Source organism: Phocoena sinus, chromosome 4 (genome assembly GCF_008692025.1).
Source record: "Phocoena sinus isolate mPhoSin1 chromosome 4, mPhoSin1.pri, whole genome shotgun sequence".
Classification (NCBI taxonomy): Eukaryota; Metazoa; Chordata; class Mammalia; order Artiodactyla; family Phocoenidae; genus Phocoena; species Phocoena sinus.
Genome location: NC_045766.1, coordinates 31,989,760 through 32,008,524, shown reverse-complemented (window position 1 = coordinate 32,008,524; position 18,765 = coordinate 31,989,760). Strand labels below are relative to the sequence as shown.

The window sequence follows — 18,765 nt, the reverse complement described above, 5'->3', positions numbered from 1 at the left end:
TATATGACTGCAAGCAAGACAAAAAATTGGTTAAAAATATGGACATTGGAATAAAGAAGAAAAAAGATCTCACAACTCTGCGAACTACCAAAAGTGTTTTCTAGTCATGCTATTCATCTTTAAGATAAAAGTCATAAGGGATATTTTACAGCTGTCGGAAAGATTAAATGAGATATTTTGTAAAGAAATGTATAGCAAGTGGCACTTCTATTATTAACATGTTTATAATTTCACAGATGTAAGAATTAAACAATGGAAAGAGTAAATGGTTTTTCCCAGTCCACATACCTAGTCACATCTGGTTTGGTGAAATAAAATCTATACATTGTGAGACTTTTGTGCCCCACCTCCCGAAGTCTATTACTCCTTTCAAGATGTAGACAAAATGGAATAAATATATAAAGATACGATAATTTTTAAATGATAATAATAACATCAGTATCACCTCTTATATTTACAAAGTGTTCCACTTTTCAAAACATGTTACCCCCAAATGAGGTCTGTTTTTGTTGTTCTACCTGCACTGCAACAAAGATTGTACTTTCAAAACAAATTTAGATATACTGTCTATAGAAACTGATGTATCATTTCATAGCATGGATTTTTGAAACTAAAATTTAGTAAACAGAAATATCAATGAGGGAATCTTTGTGGAGAATACTGAGTTGCAAACTCAATGGCTCAGAGCTTTTTTCTCCAACTCCCCCCTCCTCCCCCACCGCAGCTAGCCATTTGCCCTCCTATTATATCTGTGGCCTGTGGCCTAACTTGACTATCACCATCCCACCCCAGACTATCTTTCTACTAGGATAAGAGCTAGCCATCCACATAGAGTGCTAAAAGGTCATTGTAAAGGTAATTCTTTTCTTGTAATCAGATAAGACAGAAACAAATAAAATGTTAACCTATCATTATTACTATCATCAACAATGCTGATAAACAGATTGTTGAATACTGGATTAGATTAAATTTTTTGGATGCAATAAGCTGTGTATGGTCTGTAAGTTTTAATACTAAGTCAAGTTCAAAAAGTATCTTTAGTGATGTTCTAAATATGAATATGAACTGCTTAATGCCTTATTTGGCATTCTTGTTATTTAACCTGCTTTTGACGTGTTTTGACTATTAAACTGTAAAGTCTTTCACTGTTTAGATTTCCTCACACTCCCACTGCATATACTATTGTTACCATACATTTTTCGAATTTTCTGAAAGAGTCTATTCAGTCATAATCATTGTAGACAATGTCAGTATGCTGGGATTTGGAGTACAGTAAGTATACACAATGTTACCACATCTTTCACAACCATGTACTTAAAATATTCATGAATTATTTTTAAAAACCCACAAAATTGTATTCACAATTGTGACACTTCTACCAGTGCCTGAAATCATCAGCTATATCTTGTTTTTCTTTCTTCACTTTTCTTCTATTCAACGTCACATTAAATTGTATACTCTGGCTGTCTCTGATTAAAATCTCCCTGCTAATATATAGTTCTCTCATTGCTGTTCATTATATATTATACGTTTCCTTTCCCAAAATGAAATCACTGGGTTTTTGGTATATTTTAGTGTTACTTCCACTGCTTAACTTTAGTATATAGATTTTTTTAGCAAACAACCTTGTAATTACCAGCTTATTTTTAACCTAGCTTTCTCTTGAACATATTTTTCTACATCCACTGTTCACCCCAGTTACCCACTTTGGTTTCTGATACATTTGTAACTATCTGGTGGCTTCAAAAACTGATATTTTATGGTATTCAACAGTAATACTAATGACAAAGCTATCAATATTTTAGTATAGGACGTTTGGAAATCTATGTATTTCTACCAGCAAAATGAACTAAATAAATGAACTAGAACATGTATGAAAATTATGTCTGGATGTTAAATGTATACATATGAAAGATATGGAAATATCACTAAATAGATATAATTAATGCTGCTTTAACAGAATAATATTTTTATAATGTTAAAAAATAAAGAATACCTTTTGTTTTCCACTATTAATGCGTTAGAACTGTTTGTTCCCTTTATTACATGTATTGGTCAGAGCTACATTAAGACGTATCTTCCCTTATCTCAACTTCCATACCATGTTACCTAGCCTCTGCTTACGAAATATCACTTTCCACTTTACAGTTATTTTCAAAACTCTTACTTCCCCTACCAGACTGCCACCTCTTTGAGGAAAAGGTATATCTTAAGTTTGGCAAATCTCACTGAACATAGCTTGCTATTTTTGCCAAAATACGTATTTTCCTATGAATCAACTTTACAAAATAAAATAATATCTCAAATCAGCATGCAATGTTCATTTCACATGATTAAACGTGTTCCCATGATCCTAGAATCTTGTTAACTCTTTAAAACAAATTTATTCTTAATTAAGAGCTCCCCGACTATTTTTAAAGTGGAAATAATAGTGAAAATCCAGTCTCAAGATAAATTTTTTTAAGAATCCTTTGGAGGAAGAAATATTGTCATTTTGTGAATTCTGCTAAAGAGGGACTGGAATGGAGGTGATATTTTTTTTAACATCTTTATTGGAGTATAATTGCTTTACAATGGTGTTATCACAATTCTTTTTAATAATATTATGTTATTTAATATCCAGGTGATTTGAATAAATTGGCATTGCCTTGGGAAAAGTTTTATCTTCATATATACATTCACACACAAATTGTATCCACGCTTGATGGGACTATGTACCTTATTAGCTATTATTCACCTCTTTGGGTATATGAAAGATACACTTCTCGATTTCTTAAAACAATGTCCAAAGAGATGACAGTTTTTTCCTTTGGAGCATATACACTACTTGAAGCATGATACTTATTTCAGAAATACCTTCACCTTTTTAAAATAATTGATCTCAGTGGAAAAGTAATTTACCACTCTATCCAATATGCCTACATTTCATCTTGAGATTAATATATCCTGAACTCTTTTTGACAAAGGATCACCACAGAATCCTAGAGTAAGATCTCAAAAATAGTGGGAAAAGTAACAAATACAGAATGCCTAAAACTCTAACATAAATTCTTCAAAGGTTTTTCATTTTTATGGACGTCACAGGCAGAAGTGATAAGATGCCTCTCAGAAAACATGAATAATTATCTGAAAGGGATCTAATGAAATCATTAAAAGACTAACAATAATATGTAGAAAACTATAACCTCGTATTTGCTAAGTGTTTTTCCAAGGATATAGCTGTAATGCTTATATAAATGTGTATTTTTATAATATGAAAACACTACTACATAAACCCCGAGTTCCCTACCTCAACTCTAAAAATACAAAATACGTCTAGAGACTTTTAGTGCCCTATGTCAATAGCTCTTCTTGAATCCTCTGCGTTGTGATCAATAATTCTCCAACCATTAGTGAATCTGCTCCATGACTCATCAGAAATGATCTACAAAGTTAATGGGGATGATTGTCCCCCGCAGGTTCCACACATGCATTGACACTAATGGCAGTTATGCCTCCTGTAGGTGGGGGACAGATTCAAGATGGCACCAAGCCGGGAGGCAACTCTTCTGAGATTCTCCATAAAACTTGCTCCCTTCCCCGCCCCACCCCCACCAAAGAAGAACTCACTGCATCCAACCTGTCTTATTATATCTTTGGTATCCTTCAAGGAAATAAAAGTAAGCGTATGTTATATGGATGGAAAAGAACCACGTTTTTTTTCAGTTTAACACTCACTGTGCATGGCAAAATGTACTTCAGTTTTGAAAATATCTGAAAGGAATGTCTCCAGGTCCTAGGCCATTGTGCTTTGTTTACCAGTCAGATGCTTTCTCAAAATGTGTTCAAATTATAAAGACAATGTCTCTGTGTATAGGAATTCCTCAAAGCCCAGAACATTACTACAGAAACGTATTCTTACCTTTCCTAACATTCAAAACAATGCCCTCTTCCCTCCAGGTGAAAAATCTCTCATTCTTGTGAATTCATTAATCTTCGATTAACATACAGTCAGGAGTTTGGACTTATTTGGGGTTTTATTCTCTAAAGGTGGAAAGTCACAGCAAAGGAAAATATATATGAAGCATCTGAAGATAACTGCTATTTACTGAAAACTCTATTTTAAAATAAAGTTTAGTGACTCGTTTGTGTTTGGTAACTTCAGGACAATGATAACTATAGTGTCTCTAAAATGTTCCTAAGTAGCAATCATACTCTATTCTGGCCTTTGAGAGGTGTTAAGACTCATCCCCTAATTATAAGCCTTTTCTCTGTTATTACTACCTCACCATTAAATCTCTAAACTAAATAGTAGTTTTGAGGATACAAAAATAGATGTTAGGTGGTGTGTTTTCTCAAATTTTGGTTACAATGGATAAGAAAGATGAGGTATTCCTATGTATAATAAACTTCTTTAGCTTGTAAAAATAAAAATCCTTTTTATTGTGTTTTGACCAGCAAACTCCTTAGGCTTTCTACCAGAATAGTGCTTTCTTGCGTTATTCTAGAACAGCCCTGTCCAATAGAAATACAATGCAAACCACACTTGTTATTTTAAGTTTTCTAGTAGCAGTATTTTTTAAAAAGTGAAAAAAAACACGTGAAATTAATCTAACAATATATTCTACTGAAACCAATATATCCAGAATATTATCACTGCCACATATAATCAATATAAAAAATAGTATCAGATGTCTTATACTCTTTCTTTTGTACAACGTGTTCAAGATCCAGTACGTATTGTACACTTAGAGCAAACCTCAATCCAGAAAACCACATCTCAAGTGCTCAACAGTCACATGTGGCCAATGGCTACTGTACTGGACAGCACGTTCTAGACTCCAAAAATATGAAGCTTTTTGGCCTAAAAGGCCACACACTTTAAAATCTCCCTATGTAACATCCTCTGTGATCGGTATTGCCATTAGGATTTTATATTGAACCAAATATTTAAGTAACTATATTTCACTTCCTTCTTCTGCTCCCCTGACCTTCATATCTACGGCCCACCCTGATGCCTCAGAGTGTAAGAAACCCCAATCACCTATTCTTTTCATCTTCTTCTAAGCAAGATCTGAGATATTCTCTAATCTCTGCATCTTCTATCACCAAGCAGAAAGCCAGAAGGTGCAGCAAGGCTATTCTCTCTGTTTCCATAAATAGATATATCAAATACAGGCCTAATGTATGGCGACAATGATAAATGCAAGGGCGATTTTTTTTGCTTACAGTAAAGACTGGAAATTTTATATAAAAAAGTAATACACCCTTCCTCAATCAGAAATACGATTTTACTCCCTCCCTCCCCCGCCAGGAGAAACCTTGAGATATTCTGTTCTTGTTCTGGAACAGAACCCAGTGTTTCATTTCATAGGAATTCCGTGCCCAGAGGAAGAACAGAATGTTGGAATCAAAATTTAATGAATTCAACTTGGAGTCTAAGTTTGCCCCAAATGTGGAAATGTAAACACAAGCAATAATATCTCAAACCATAAAACACTTTGGATTCTCTGTTGGCATGGCTGCACAGAGTATCACACACGATGTGTATCTGCACACAAATTTGTTCTTAGTTACGTGAGAAAAAAAAATTAAACTAGGCACATGTGAGGTTTTCTGAGTCTCTTAGTAATAATACAACCTGATTGTTATGTCTTTAGTGACACTGTAATTATAGACGAATGGATAAACAGGTTTTCTGGTGCTGACGCAACTTGTTCCTTAAAACACAAAAGGCAACTTTTGCAAGGAAACCCCCCATTGAACAAATAAAACCAAAAGCTTTGTCTACCTTTTGAAAGAAGGCCTAACAACACACTAATAATCCAAAAACAAATTCACCCCCGTGCAAATACACAACACTGATGAAACTCAGAAAGCTGGAGATTTCCTAAAACACAGTTCGGAGCTGTAGTTGTCACCAACTTTAAGAAAGCAAAGATACAAGTGACAACAATGTGCTTTCACAGGCTACAAAATAACTTTATTCAGAGTCTCCAGCTATAGCACCATATCTAAGACATTCTAAGGACTGAACTAAGTATTCCTGGGATAAATTTTACAGTCTTTGAACTTTCATTTTAACTTGTCTCAGTGATAACATTTTTATCTCAACAGCAACACCAACGCTCTCAGGAACCCACAGAGATAACATGGAGTGGCTCACTTATGCTGGTATAGAATAGTTATGTACTAACTACCCTCTGGGTATAAACAGGCACTGTGTTCAAACCCAGGAGGGGGGAACACCGTGTCCACTGGTGTAGTATTTCAAAGCACATTGCAGACGGCCTGCAAATCCAAAGGCATTCATTATGACTTCTCTCTCACTGTATTAATTTGTTTGAGAAATTCCTCCGAGTAGGGCAGAGTTTACCATCCATTTGCTATCGGCTTGTGCCTGGGCTGGTGGGCACGCAAAGTAAAGGCAGTGGCAATAACCTTTCTGGCAGCTTCTTACTCAATCTTAATCCTAGGGAAGCGCACTCCACGGAAATACAGCACAGAATCCTAGTAGCCGCATATTCTCCCCGCCCAGGAGAGATTTAAGAACACAATTACCCTTCCAGCTTCACCACTCTAGTTGTAAAGTGCTGTGAGAGGGGCAAGCATAAGCTCCACCATATACCTGCTCGTGTTACAGGCTCTGGAATCAAAGTATTCTCACATGACACATTACTACCAATAACAGATTCCGGCTCCGTTTAAAAAAAGAAAAGGGGGGGGGGAGGCCGCGCTACATATTTGTCCTGCTTTTGTCTAAAAAACCAGAACCCAAGTCCTAACTACTTTTCATTCTTTTCAACCTTTCATGAAAGCAATTCAGTCCACTAACTGCGGCTCCACCCTGAGAGCGCCTATACTTACTTTTCTTACAGTTTTTGAGTGACGCACTACAAAACGATGGGGAAAAAAAAAAAAGAGCCCTCTCATGCAGGGCTTCTTCCGCCCTGTAAACTTGGCAAAAGGCAAACTGGACTGAAATACAGCACTCTCCATATAAGGAAGCCCAGCTAAACATGTCATGCGTAATTTATGGGTAGCAGGCAGAGAATTAACCTTTGCGTGCACATATTTGGCCCAGAAGAAAACCGGGCTGGATGGCAGTCCCAGGGGCAGGGATGCGGGATCTCTTGGGAGAAACCGTGGCTCCCATCTGATGGACTCGCATCTCCCCCCCGACAAAGGTCGTTAAGTTGTAAGTACACTTCCACGCACCTGTTTCTTTTATCCGCCACCACCACCACCCCCCTTCTTTCTTTCTCCTTCTTTCTCTTAGGCTGCCAAGTGGGAAGCTGGCAGTGCTGACAGTGTCCGCAAAGCCCAGGGAAGGGCTCCTCGCAGCTGGGCTGCAGCTGCAACCTCCCGCTTTCCCTCTAGCTCGAGATGGTGTGTGATAGGAAACCATCCAGCGTGCTGAGCCGGCCCAAGCGTCCTCTCACTTCCTCCTTCAGCCATGTACAGCCCCGAAAGAACACGAACAATGCAGAGCAGCAGACCAGCGCGAGCAAACTGTGAAAATGGAAACTTACCTCTCACATTTTTTTTTCAGAGGCAGCCCGACTGCCGAGCGAGTGCCCAAGGCATTGTGGGAGTCATGATTCCAAGAGGCCCGCGATTTAAAATTGAACTTGTCAGTTCCCGGTCACGGGAGCATTGTGAGCGCCACAACTCATTCAGCTGCAGTGAAAAGACTGTTGCATGTCGCTGTGCAGCCTCTTATCGCCGAGGTCTGGTTTCCGCTGCTGCTGCGCGGCCCCTCCCCCGCCGGCCCAGCCCCACCAGGAAGCCCTGGGCGGACTCGTCGAGCCCCGGAACCCACGCGGCGGCGAAAAAAACGCTCTTCAACTTTCCGCCGCCCCTCGGCTCTGCTCCCCCGCCACCTCGTCGCCCCTCAACCAAACAAAGTCCGCTGGGGGTGGTCGTTGCCACCCGCCGACCGGCGCGGAGAGCAAAAGGAAACCCGAGCTGGAGCTGGCGAGGTGCATCCCCGCCGCCTCCCGGTGGTATCTTCCATCTTATACGTTCAGCATTATAACCTCCGAGCTATAGTGCAGAGAGGACGCACCGCTACTACTTTCTGCTCCTTGCGACTGGCTGAGCCGACAAATCGGTTCGTTGTTGAAAGAGGCCCGTGGATGGGACTTGGTAAGGCAGCCGGCAAGGTTAGACTGAAGGTGAGTCTCAAAATCAGGATAAAACAGTAGGAGCTGGTGGGGCTGCCGCGTTAAAATGCACCAGTTTTTGAACCTGATGGCCCACAGGCGGGAAAGACATCCGCACGGCTGCCAGTGTGTATCTTTCTCAAGTAACAGGGTGTCCACGGTTTTGGAATTCCTTAGTAAAACTTACTGTCACACAAGCACGAACACTCACATACCGGCTTCCCATCTACTTCGTAAATAATATTTGGAATGTAAAATCCCCTTCCTTCCCAACTCTGCATTGTATGATTTATAGAAAGAAGAACCCCCTCTTTCAACATAAAATATTCATTTTCTGAAATACTGTAATAGTCCAAGGCAAATAAGTCATATCATTGCTGGAACAAAGGAAACCACAGCCCCAAATCATAATTCACTGGGTGTCGTAAGATGTAACTTGCCTTCACTTTGAATAGAAAGAATCCTGGACTATCGTTATGTGATCAAGTTTTAGAGATAGGCGCGGGGGGCGGGGCAGAACTTCCTTTGGATTTAGGGAATAACTTGTTCAATGACGATTCTAATTAAAAACATTTTTTTCCATGTTTTGGACACAATTTAGGACCAAATGCTAGCTACTGTGCGATGTACTTCCTACAAGTTTGTTAGGCTGTGTTAGAGAGGGTGGGGACAGCTTCAGGAGGAGAAGGAAAAACATCATGAAAGGTGCTAAAATACAAAAATACTTCTAGAGGCATTAATAACAGACTTGCGATCTCGACCCTTGGCTAGATCCACAAAACACTGAGTTAATATTGTGCACTGCTCCCTTCCAGAACAAATAAATTAATTAGATGGTGCCACTTCTCAGTGTTAATCATTGAAAAGTACCCAAGTGCGCACACAGTGGAAGCAAATTTAAAAGGAAACCGACACTTTCTCAGAGAACAGGGATGGGCATTCTCTATCTGCCAGTTGGTAGCTACCCCAAGCTATAAGGACTTCTTTTCTTCTAATTCAGCATTCATTTCAACAACTACATCAAGTGCCTGCTATGCCAGAGATTCAAGAATGGATGACACAGAGTTCCTACCCTCAAGGATAATACCTCTACTAAGGAAGAGGCTACTGAAGAGAAAAATAAACCAATTAATTCCGCCTGAAGGATAAATGCTAAAATGATGAAGGCTAGCCCAAGATGGGCCTGAGTAGAGTCAAGAAAGCTTCCTGGAAGAGTGACTTTAACAGGTCCCTTGAAAGGTGTGTAGCAATTAGCAAGATAAAGGGAATTGAGTCCAGGTCCACTGGAGAAAAGAGCCTGGCAAATACAGTGGACCTGCCAGTCTTTCTGTTAGAAGTGCAAGCCGGATACTTATAGGAGAGTGGCAGCAAATGAGCTAAAAGTAGGTCTGTGCTAATCCAAGGGTCTCAACTTTACTCTGAAAACTGTGATGATCTAGATGAGTTTACACAGCAAGGAGATAGGTGAAATTTGGACTTGCATTTCAGAAAGATCCTGTAGCAACAGCTTGGAGGGTGAATGGGAGTGTAGGGTGGAGGCCGATGGAAGAAGGGTGAATGGGTGTGGACAGACTGGAAAAATGACTCATGCAGGGAATGAGGAAGGGAGGAGACTCCCAAGTCCCTGGCTAAGCCTACTGGATTGTTTGCTACTTGCTTTTTAATTTCTCCTGTTTGCCTCCATTCTCCTTGACAATAGACCTTGACTTCTGAGCTGGGCCACCTATGCCTGTGCCAGCAGGTGGGTGCCCTCACTGGCTTCCATGTGCCTCTCCTCAGAATGTCCAGTGAACCGCTGAGGGCTAATCCTGGTTGTAGGAACTTATTTTCAATTGTTCTCAGACCCTTGCAGACTTCCAGGTTAGAGCTTTGGTGTTCTTCTTTCACGTGGGTTAGAAAATTCGCTGTTGGGAGCAACATGGTGAAAAACAAGACTTTGAACCTGTGTGGTGCAAGAGTGGAAATTATGTTTCCACTTCAGCACTGGAGGAGGGGAGACGTTCTGGGAACAAAAGAAAAATTGAAGCCCAGACAAATTTTCTGCTCCACTGAACAGAAGACAAAGAAATACAAGAAAGACCCTTGAATGTTAGAAACAGTAGAATAAACATCCTAGTAAATGACAGAGAAGAGAGGAAAAAATGTTATTTCACATAAGAAAACTCATACAAAACAATGGTCAACCTAGGACTCCAAAGTGAGTCAAAATAAATGATGATATAAAACTTCACTGCCACTGGTTTAGCTTAATTTATTATCATTGATAATACTATAACATGAATAATGACATTTAACAGTTTGAAGCAGTGCAGCAAACACCAGATCATATGCTACAAATATTAAATCATGTTGCCAGCTTTCAACTACCAGTGGCATTCTAACCACATTTCAAATTGTGGAAATTATTAAAAAATCATTATAGTAATAAAAAGTAAATAGTTCCCATTTATAATACCAATCATATTCCCTCAGTGCTAGGATAGCATTATGGTTTCTCTTCTATGAAGTGTAGTTACAGTTCATAGGCTCATGAGTAAGTATATCTATAAGTATAAAAAGAATGTCGTTTTTGGGTGGAGAGGGAAATTATAGAAAACAATTTCAGATGAAATAAAACTACATTTTCAGATAAAGGAAAGAATATTCACTGCAGTTTCCTGAAATATTTCAGACCATTCAAGTCTTAATTATACCAATGAATCCCAATAGAAATACAGTTAAGGAATATGGTTTTCAGAGATAACATCAGCTACCTGGTTTACAATAACACAGATAAAGGAAATGGTAGCATTTATCTTTTTCATTCAAATGAGAGTCTTTACGGCACTGTGTAAGCTTGTGTGTGTGTGTGTGTGTGTGTGTGTGTGTGTGTATGTGTGTGAGAACTGTATCTTTCTTGTCCTACACACCACATTTCTTTTTTTACATCTTTATTGGAGTATAATTGCTTAACAATGGTGTGTTAGCTTCCGCTTTATAACAAAGTGAATCAGTTATACATATACATATGTTCCCATATCTCCTCCCTCTTGCATCTCCCTCCCACCCTCCCTATCCCACCCCTCCAGGCGGTCACAAAGCACCGAGCTGATCTCCCTGTGCTATGCGGCTGCTTCCCACTAGCTATCTACCTTACGTTTGATAGTGTATATATATCCCTGCCTCTCTCTCGCTTTGTCACAGTTTACCCTTCCCCCTCCCCATATCCTCAAGTCCATTCTCTAGTAGATCTGTGTCTTTATTCCTTACACACCACATTTATAGCTCAGTAAGCTCTCACTGCTGTCCAAATATTTGCCTTTTCTGCCTCTCCCCCAACAAACCATCTAAATGAAAATATCCCAAGGTATGCTTCTTAAACCTCGAAATATGAAAAGGTCTTGAATCACAGATCTAGGAATCCTGTTATTATACCAGAGTAAAAAGAATCCATTACAAGATAGTGTCAAAACTGGGACCCAAATTCAGGCCCCATGATTTTTGACCCATGTTTAAATATAGATGGTTAAGAGAAGAAGCTGCTGGAAGGCAGTGAAGAATTGGAAACACTTTCGTATGGTGAATCTATTTTAAGTACATGCATTAAATGTATCTCCATTCAGTTTCACAGCAGGGAAGGGGGTGGAAGCATTCTTCTGTAGCCTGGATTCAAACTTGTTCAGATATCTGAACAACTATACTTGATAGAATTGTATGAATTTAGTTTATCTAAATTTAGTTTAGGACCTTTATATATTTCACATATCAAGTAAGTTTTTAAAATTATGCCTAGTATTTAAATATAAATAATATATATTCTATTGTGTGTATATATAGTATGTTATATAATAGAACATATTGCATATATAATATATATACCACTTAATGTACAAAACACATAAATGTAAAAATATATAAAACCAATATATTTGTCTTAAAATGTTTATAAAGATTAAAACTGAGTTAAAATATTAATTTTATCATGCATTTTTCAATTAACCTATTTTACCTAAAAGTTGAATCTAAATCTTCACTATAATCATTTTAGTATCTAGAAATAGGGAAATAGAAAGCAAATACGTTTCAGAATTAAAGGTTTAGAACCACAGAATTTTAGTAGAGAATGGAACATTAGAGCCCATCTGGCCCTGTTCCCTTGTTAGACCAGAAAATACTGTATAAGTAAATTGGAACCATGACAGAGAAGAGCTAGCATCAGTGTCTTCTGATTCAGGCCATTTATTTTCATCATTTTTCTTAAAGACACTAGGGCAACAAGAATATAGGCATAAGTGCTCCCCAAGTTTAATATGAAGAAGAGCCACATTAGATTTCTAGGAATATAATTCTTTCCTGCTCTATTTCTTCCTTGTTTTTTCTTTTTTTCTCCTTTCCATTTTTCCATCCTTCCTTCCTTCTTTCCTTACAGAAAACACATTCACACAATGCCTCTGTTTCACAAATGTTCATGGAGTATCCACTGTGTTAAGTCCTGTTCTAGGCAGTATGGTTACAGAAATGAACGACACATCCCAATCACTTCCTTCAAGGAGTTTACAGTCTCTTAGAGGGAGACAGGCACTAAACAAGTAGAGAATAAATATGTAGAAAAAGATAAACATCTGAGGCAATTTCAGATGGAGGTAAGTACTATGAAGTAAAAGAAAGCAGGTTGAGGGGAAAAGGAGGGGAGGCTGTGTTTGTTAAACAGGATAGTTGGTCAAGGATTGAGATGGTCAGAAGTAGGCAGAGTCCTCAAAGAAGTGAGAACTGGGGAAAAATCATTCAAAGCAGTGGGAACTGTAGGTCTAGAACCTTGAATCCTGAGCTCATGCTAGGGCTGGAAATCCCATGACTGATAAAAAACTAATGGGAAACCTAACCTCAAGGAGTTTACAGTCCAGTGAGAGATTCGATGAATCTTACTAAAATTAATCACACTCAAAATGCAAAGCTCCAATCATGATAATTTTGCTCAGTGGGAACCATTGACATGTTTGGTTATATTGAAGTTGGGGGGGCCTGTATAATTGGCACAGGATCCAGATTTGCTTTTCACGGAGATAACTAGATTATACTTGACTGCTGTGTGCGGGAGCCTGATAGGCTAATCGCAGAACGGAAGGCAGGCAATACACCGCCGCTGAGAAGGAGAGCAAACCAGAAGAGTGTGCTCTGGCCAGGACAGCGAAGGCAGCAAATGGCTGAAGACCTGAGAGAAGAGAGTGATTTAGTTGCCTATAGCAGTGAGATACAGTAAACATTAGAATCTTCCATCTCAGAGCTGAAGAGAATCCATAAGATGACCAGCTCCAGGCCTTGAGAGAAGTGAAATGTGTGTGTGTGTGTGTGTGTGTGTGTGTGTGTGTGTGTGTGAGAAAGAGAGATTTATTTCTTCCCTCAAGTCAACACAGGATAGAAAACTCAAAATTTCTGAAGACAGAACATTTTCATAAAATTCAGCAGTGATTCCAGTTCCCAGAAATAGACACTGATAATATTAGTTTACTTCTTTCCAGGTTTTCCTCAACACATTTTTTTACACAATCGTTATTGTACTACATGTGCAATTTTGTGCTGTTTTTTTCCCCACTTCACCTCATAATAGAACTTTATAAAGCAAATAATATCTCCATGTCATTCATATGCATTAATAATCCTCATTTGTCACATAAAGTAACAGAGACTGGAGAATTGACCCCTGACCAAAACCTCACAGTTAATAAGGGGTCAAGCCTCCTGCCCCACAGTGCAGCATTTCTGAGCCTACGTCCCAGATCCTGAAGTCATGTGTCTAATGTGTAATACATTTCTAGACATTCTTATCTAGGATATACACACAGTCTTCTAATACAGACTGTCATTAAGGAAAAGAAAATGTACACTAATGGTCTTTTAATAAGTAAAAATGTTACAAAAATAATTATGAAACTGATACCAGAAGGTCAAAATGGATATATTACCTATATTATGTTACCTTACAATATATAATTACATGTAATATTGTGAAATATTTTCTACCATCTCATAAAATGGTGTGCTGTGGTTTAGCAGGGAGTCTCCTTGTAATCTTTTAAAAACAGTATCTATTAGATCTAACAGTATAAATGTTATAGTGTAACTATCTTATGGACTGTAATCCAAACATTTCTACATGTTAACTCTGTTCTATGTAGAATAAAAGCATCTGGAAAATGTGGCCATTGCCTTATTTCTTCCTAAATGCAAAATAAAAAAACCAAAAAAACCTGAAATTGCCAATAGCAAGGTTGATTTTTCTTTTCCTAAACGTCCACTGTATCTATTTACTCATTTATTTCTGAAGTTCCTTTCTTTTGGCTTCTGTGATATTCCACATCCTTCTTTCTTCTCATTCCTTTGTGTGGGTTTTCTCTCTCTGGATGTTTTGTCGGCATCTCTTATTCCTGCTTCCCCTTCTGTTTCCAAAATTACCTTCAGACCATGTTTCAAGTGATGTCCTAAAGCAGGGGTCCCCAACCCCTGGGCCACGGACCAGCACCTGTCCGTGGCCTGTTAGGAACCTGGCCGCACAGCAGGAGGTGAGCGGGCAGGCGAGCGAGCGAAGCTTCTTCTGTATTTACAGCCGCTCCCCATCGCTCGTATTACCGCCTGAGCTCCGCCTCCTGTCAGATCGGTGGGGGCGTTAGATTCTCATAGCCCTACTGTGAACTGCGCATGCGAGGGGTCTAGGTTGCGCGCTCCTTAGGAGAATCTAATGCCTGACGATCTGAGGTGGAGCTGAGGCGGTGATGCTAGCGCTGGGGAGTGGCTGCAAATACAGAGTATCATTAGCAGAGAGGTTTGACTGCACAAACACCATAATAAATCAGTTGCTTACAGACTCATATCAAAACCCTATCAGTGAGTAGCAAGTAAAAAGAAGCTCAGGGCCCCCACTGATTCTGCATTATGGTGAGTTGTATAATTATTTCATTATATATTTCACTATATATTACAATGTAATTGTAATTGTATAATATATATTATTAAAATGTAATAATAATAGAAATAAAGGGCAGAATAAATGTAATGCTCTTGAATCATTCTGAAAAACCATCGCCCCTCCACCCCTCCCCAGCCTGTGGAAAAACTATCTTCCACAAGATCAGTCCCTGGTGCCAAAAAGGTTGGGGAGTGCTGTCCTAAAGGGACTTCTGAATTAAGAACAGTTTTTGTCACATGAATAAATGGTGGGAGCTTCATATACACATCTTTTTTCTCTTCTTCCCTCTTTGCCTTGTCCAGTAGTGTGGGAACTAAGCAGTACAGTCATAAATTAATTCTAATGTCTTAATGTAGGCATCAGGGGCTCCCGGCTGCTCCTTGATTCATTTAACAGATATTTATTGAGCACTACGTATCAAGAGTTAAACGGCACTGGGGACACGGAAATTAAGATCTCTTCGAGGTGCTCACAGTCTAATCTAGTAGAGGGGGACAGACATAGGGAAAAAACCCTGCACGTTTGGAAAAGAGTGTAGCAAGTGAAATAATTCAATTAAACCCATGTGCCAAGCAGATGGCAAAGAGGATAGGGCTGGGCAAGGCCTTGCTCCTCATAGACTCCCAACCAGCTGGCAAATGGTATAATTACCTGGCACACGTTAAGTGCTTGACGGCAGAAAGAAAGACACCGAAAAGTCAGGAAGAGCCATTAGACAGACAAGCGACCTGACAGTAGGAACGCTTTAACAAATCATTGCCCTAGCAACGTGAGGGGAAGTATTTCTTATTTTTCATGCTGCCATTATGTAAAGCCTACTGAGTGTCAAGTCTAGTTCCCAGACGCTGTGGCTGCAGACAGGCAGGCTTCCTCACCCTGCCCTCAAAAAACTCCAGGCCGCCCTTGCAGCCCTTGCAACTCTCTCTCTCTCCTTGTTTCCCCCAGTCCTTCAATAGTAAATCCCCAACTAGGTGATAGGAGATTATCTGATTAAGTCATTCACACTAAGGCGAGAATGAGGCTTAATCCTTCAAAAGTGTTTGCTCTGACAAAAGGATAGCTTGTTAACCCTAATGAACTGCTAATAGGCAGAAGTTAGAGGGCTCTATGGATCTCTCCTCCTCACTTTCCCAGACTCCCCCAACCCCACGTCCTTCGCTTTCTAGTTCCCCTCCTGAAATAAAGGAAGAAGGGAAACTGGTGAATTCAGCAATATTATGGATTCCTATTACACACATTATCTCTTTGAACCCTCACAAGAGACGTGTGAGATAGCATTTATGAGGCCCTCCTAGAAATGAGGAGACTGAAACTAGGGCAGTGGTTCTTGACTTTGGCTACATTTTGGATCTATAGAGTGCAACCGTCTATCTCTGGGCTGCAATTAAATCAGAATTTCTGGGAGTGGCACCCAAGCACCAATTTTTTTTTTTAATATCCTCAAGGTTTTTATTTATTTTTGGCTGCGTTGGGTCTTCTTTGATGTGTGTGGGCTCTCTCTAGTTGCGGTGAGTGGGGGCTAACTCTTCGTTGTGGTGCGCGGGCTTCTCATTGCAGCGGCTTCTCTTGTGGAGCACGGGCTCTGGGTGCGCGGGCTTCAGTAGTTGTGGCACGTGGGCTCAGTAGTTGTGGCTCGCGGGCTCTAGAGCGCAGGCTCAGTAGTTGCGGTGCACGGGCTTAGCTGCTCTGTGGCATGTGGGATCTTCCCGGACCAGAGCGCGAACCTGTGCCCCCTGCATTGGCAGGTGGATTCTTAACCACTGCACCACCAGGGAAGTCCCCACCGATATTTTTTTTAAGTTTCTCAGATGATCCCGCTATACAGCCAAGGTTTCCTACTGCTGAGCTAGAGTTTATGAAATAAAATCCCTCAGAATCAGTGGCAATGTATGGACCTGCTCTGTTCCCTCCCCTTGGCAAGTTTGGCACAATAGAAACAGTGTTCTCTGCAGGAAACTTTACCTCAAATCGAGTTTAGGTTTGCCCACATGCATGTAGAAACGCAGGAGGCAGGCTAGTTGTGGGGAGGTTAGATGCTGTGGCACCTTTGTCATGCACCTGGTTGGACGTGACGCTCCTTAGGCCACCAAAATATGTCTCACTTTGTACCACGTAAGCATCAGTGACCTGTGGGCTTAAAGACAAGCTAGAGAAACAATCAAGCCCACACAGAGGATAATCCTACATGTTCTATGAGGCTTAGGTTGCTGTTTGCTTAAAATTCTATACCCTGCCTCTTTCTAAGAAATTGTGATCATGAGCACGGTTGAGAATGACATCAGGGCCTCTGAGTATCCTGGGCCACTTCCTTTGGGGTTTATTTATATCAGACTAAAGAAAAAAAAATATATTCTAGAATAAATACATATATGTATATGCATACATATATATGAAAATGTTATATGAATATATACATATATATGTACAGATATGATTTTTTTAGAAATAAAAAGTCTTTGGCAAATTTTAGTATGTTTTATAAATTCACTCAACAAACGAACATAGTTAAATCATAAATACAAATAAATTAATAGGACATCTCTCATTTGAATCTCATTTGCGGGTAATGTTACAAGTCTTAATTTGCTGTCTTTGTGAATGTGCCGTCGGCCAGAATGTGGCTCTCCTGGCCACACCTGGCTGGACTCAAATGCCTGTATTTCTGTCACCGGCTTAGCAATGAGTAACTGCTGACAGGACCTGATCCCATCTAGCCTTCTCAGTCATTTATATATTTCTAGACAATGTTGAACATTCTTCTCCCTTTCAAACTTTTCTGGCCGTAGGCCACCAGCTCATGGGTAACTGCTGCATTTTCCCTCTAAGTCATTTTGCTGTCAACTTTCCTATCTGGTCCACAAATAGTCACTGAGCACCTGGCATAATTCTGGCCTTTCCTGGAATCTGAGGCTACAGGGTGTGTAACACTGGACCCCAAGCCTCTTGAAACACACAGTCCCACAGGGGCAATAGATATGAAATAATAAGTAATTATAATCAATTAAGTAAAAAATACAAATTTGCAAAGTGTAGTGAAAGGGAAGGAAAAACATGTGAATGGGTGAATCTAAACTCAAAAGACAATTATTATTTTTATGATCTCCCCTTTATTTCACTGAATTCAAACATCTGAAATTATAGCTCTGTGAGAGCCATCACAGTACTTAAACTACACATCTACACTGCTTGAATTCCTCCTCATTTGTAAGACAGAATTCTATTACTGTTGTGTGAAACAGTGACTTTATTTCTGTTGAGATGAAAGGTGTCCACCACACAGCCCCCGAGGGCAAGGTTTAAAGAAATCTGTGATTGATCATTACTACTCTGCTCTTGCTGTGTTCTTTGGTGTTTACTTTCACTCATTTCCTGGGTTTAATCTTTTAAGGCTATGACATCTACAGACAAAGCCAGCTTCTCTCTCACACTTTTGGAGAGTATAGTATGTCAGCTTTTGAATTAATATATGAAAATCCACTTGTATTATCTTTGTTTTTGTCAAAGTTACAGGACTTTTTTATCCTTGTTTCTGATGTAAAAATTTTTTTTACTATTCCTGGATATAAAAGGTAATATGTGCTTATTTTGAACAATGTATCAAGTGCCTTTGATAGGAGTTTATTAATTCTGTTCAGGTGCCACCGTAAAGATGTTTATGCATGATTATTCTAGACTAGC

General features: G+C 39.5%; 1 protein-coding gene across 31 annotated transcripts in view; it reads right to left on the bottom strand.

The window, feature by feature from the left end:
* The window catches only part of MBNL1 (muscleblind like splicing regulator 1), a 203,428-nt gene that overhangs the window by 171,169 nt on the left and 13,494 nt on the right, over positions 1 to 18,765 (bottom strand). For 6 of the 31 annotated variants that reach the window (XM_032629613.1, XM_032629633.1, XM_032629622.1 and 3 more), the window contains exon 1: positions 7,512 to 7,680. The exons of 11 other annotated variants lie outside the window; for them this stretch is intronic. The gene's annotated coding sequence lies outside the window, so the exon portion shown is untranslated. Of the gene's footprint in view, positions 1 to 7,197; positions 7,443 to 7,511; positions 7,725 to 18,765 lie in introns of those variants that run through there. 14 more of the 31 variants (XM_032629625.1, XM_032629641.1, XM_032629645.1 and 11 more) reach the window with 10 other exon arrangements.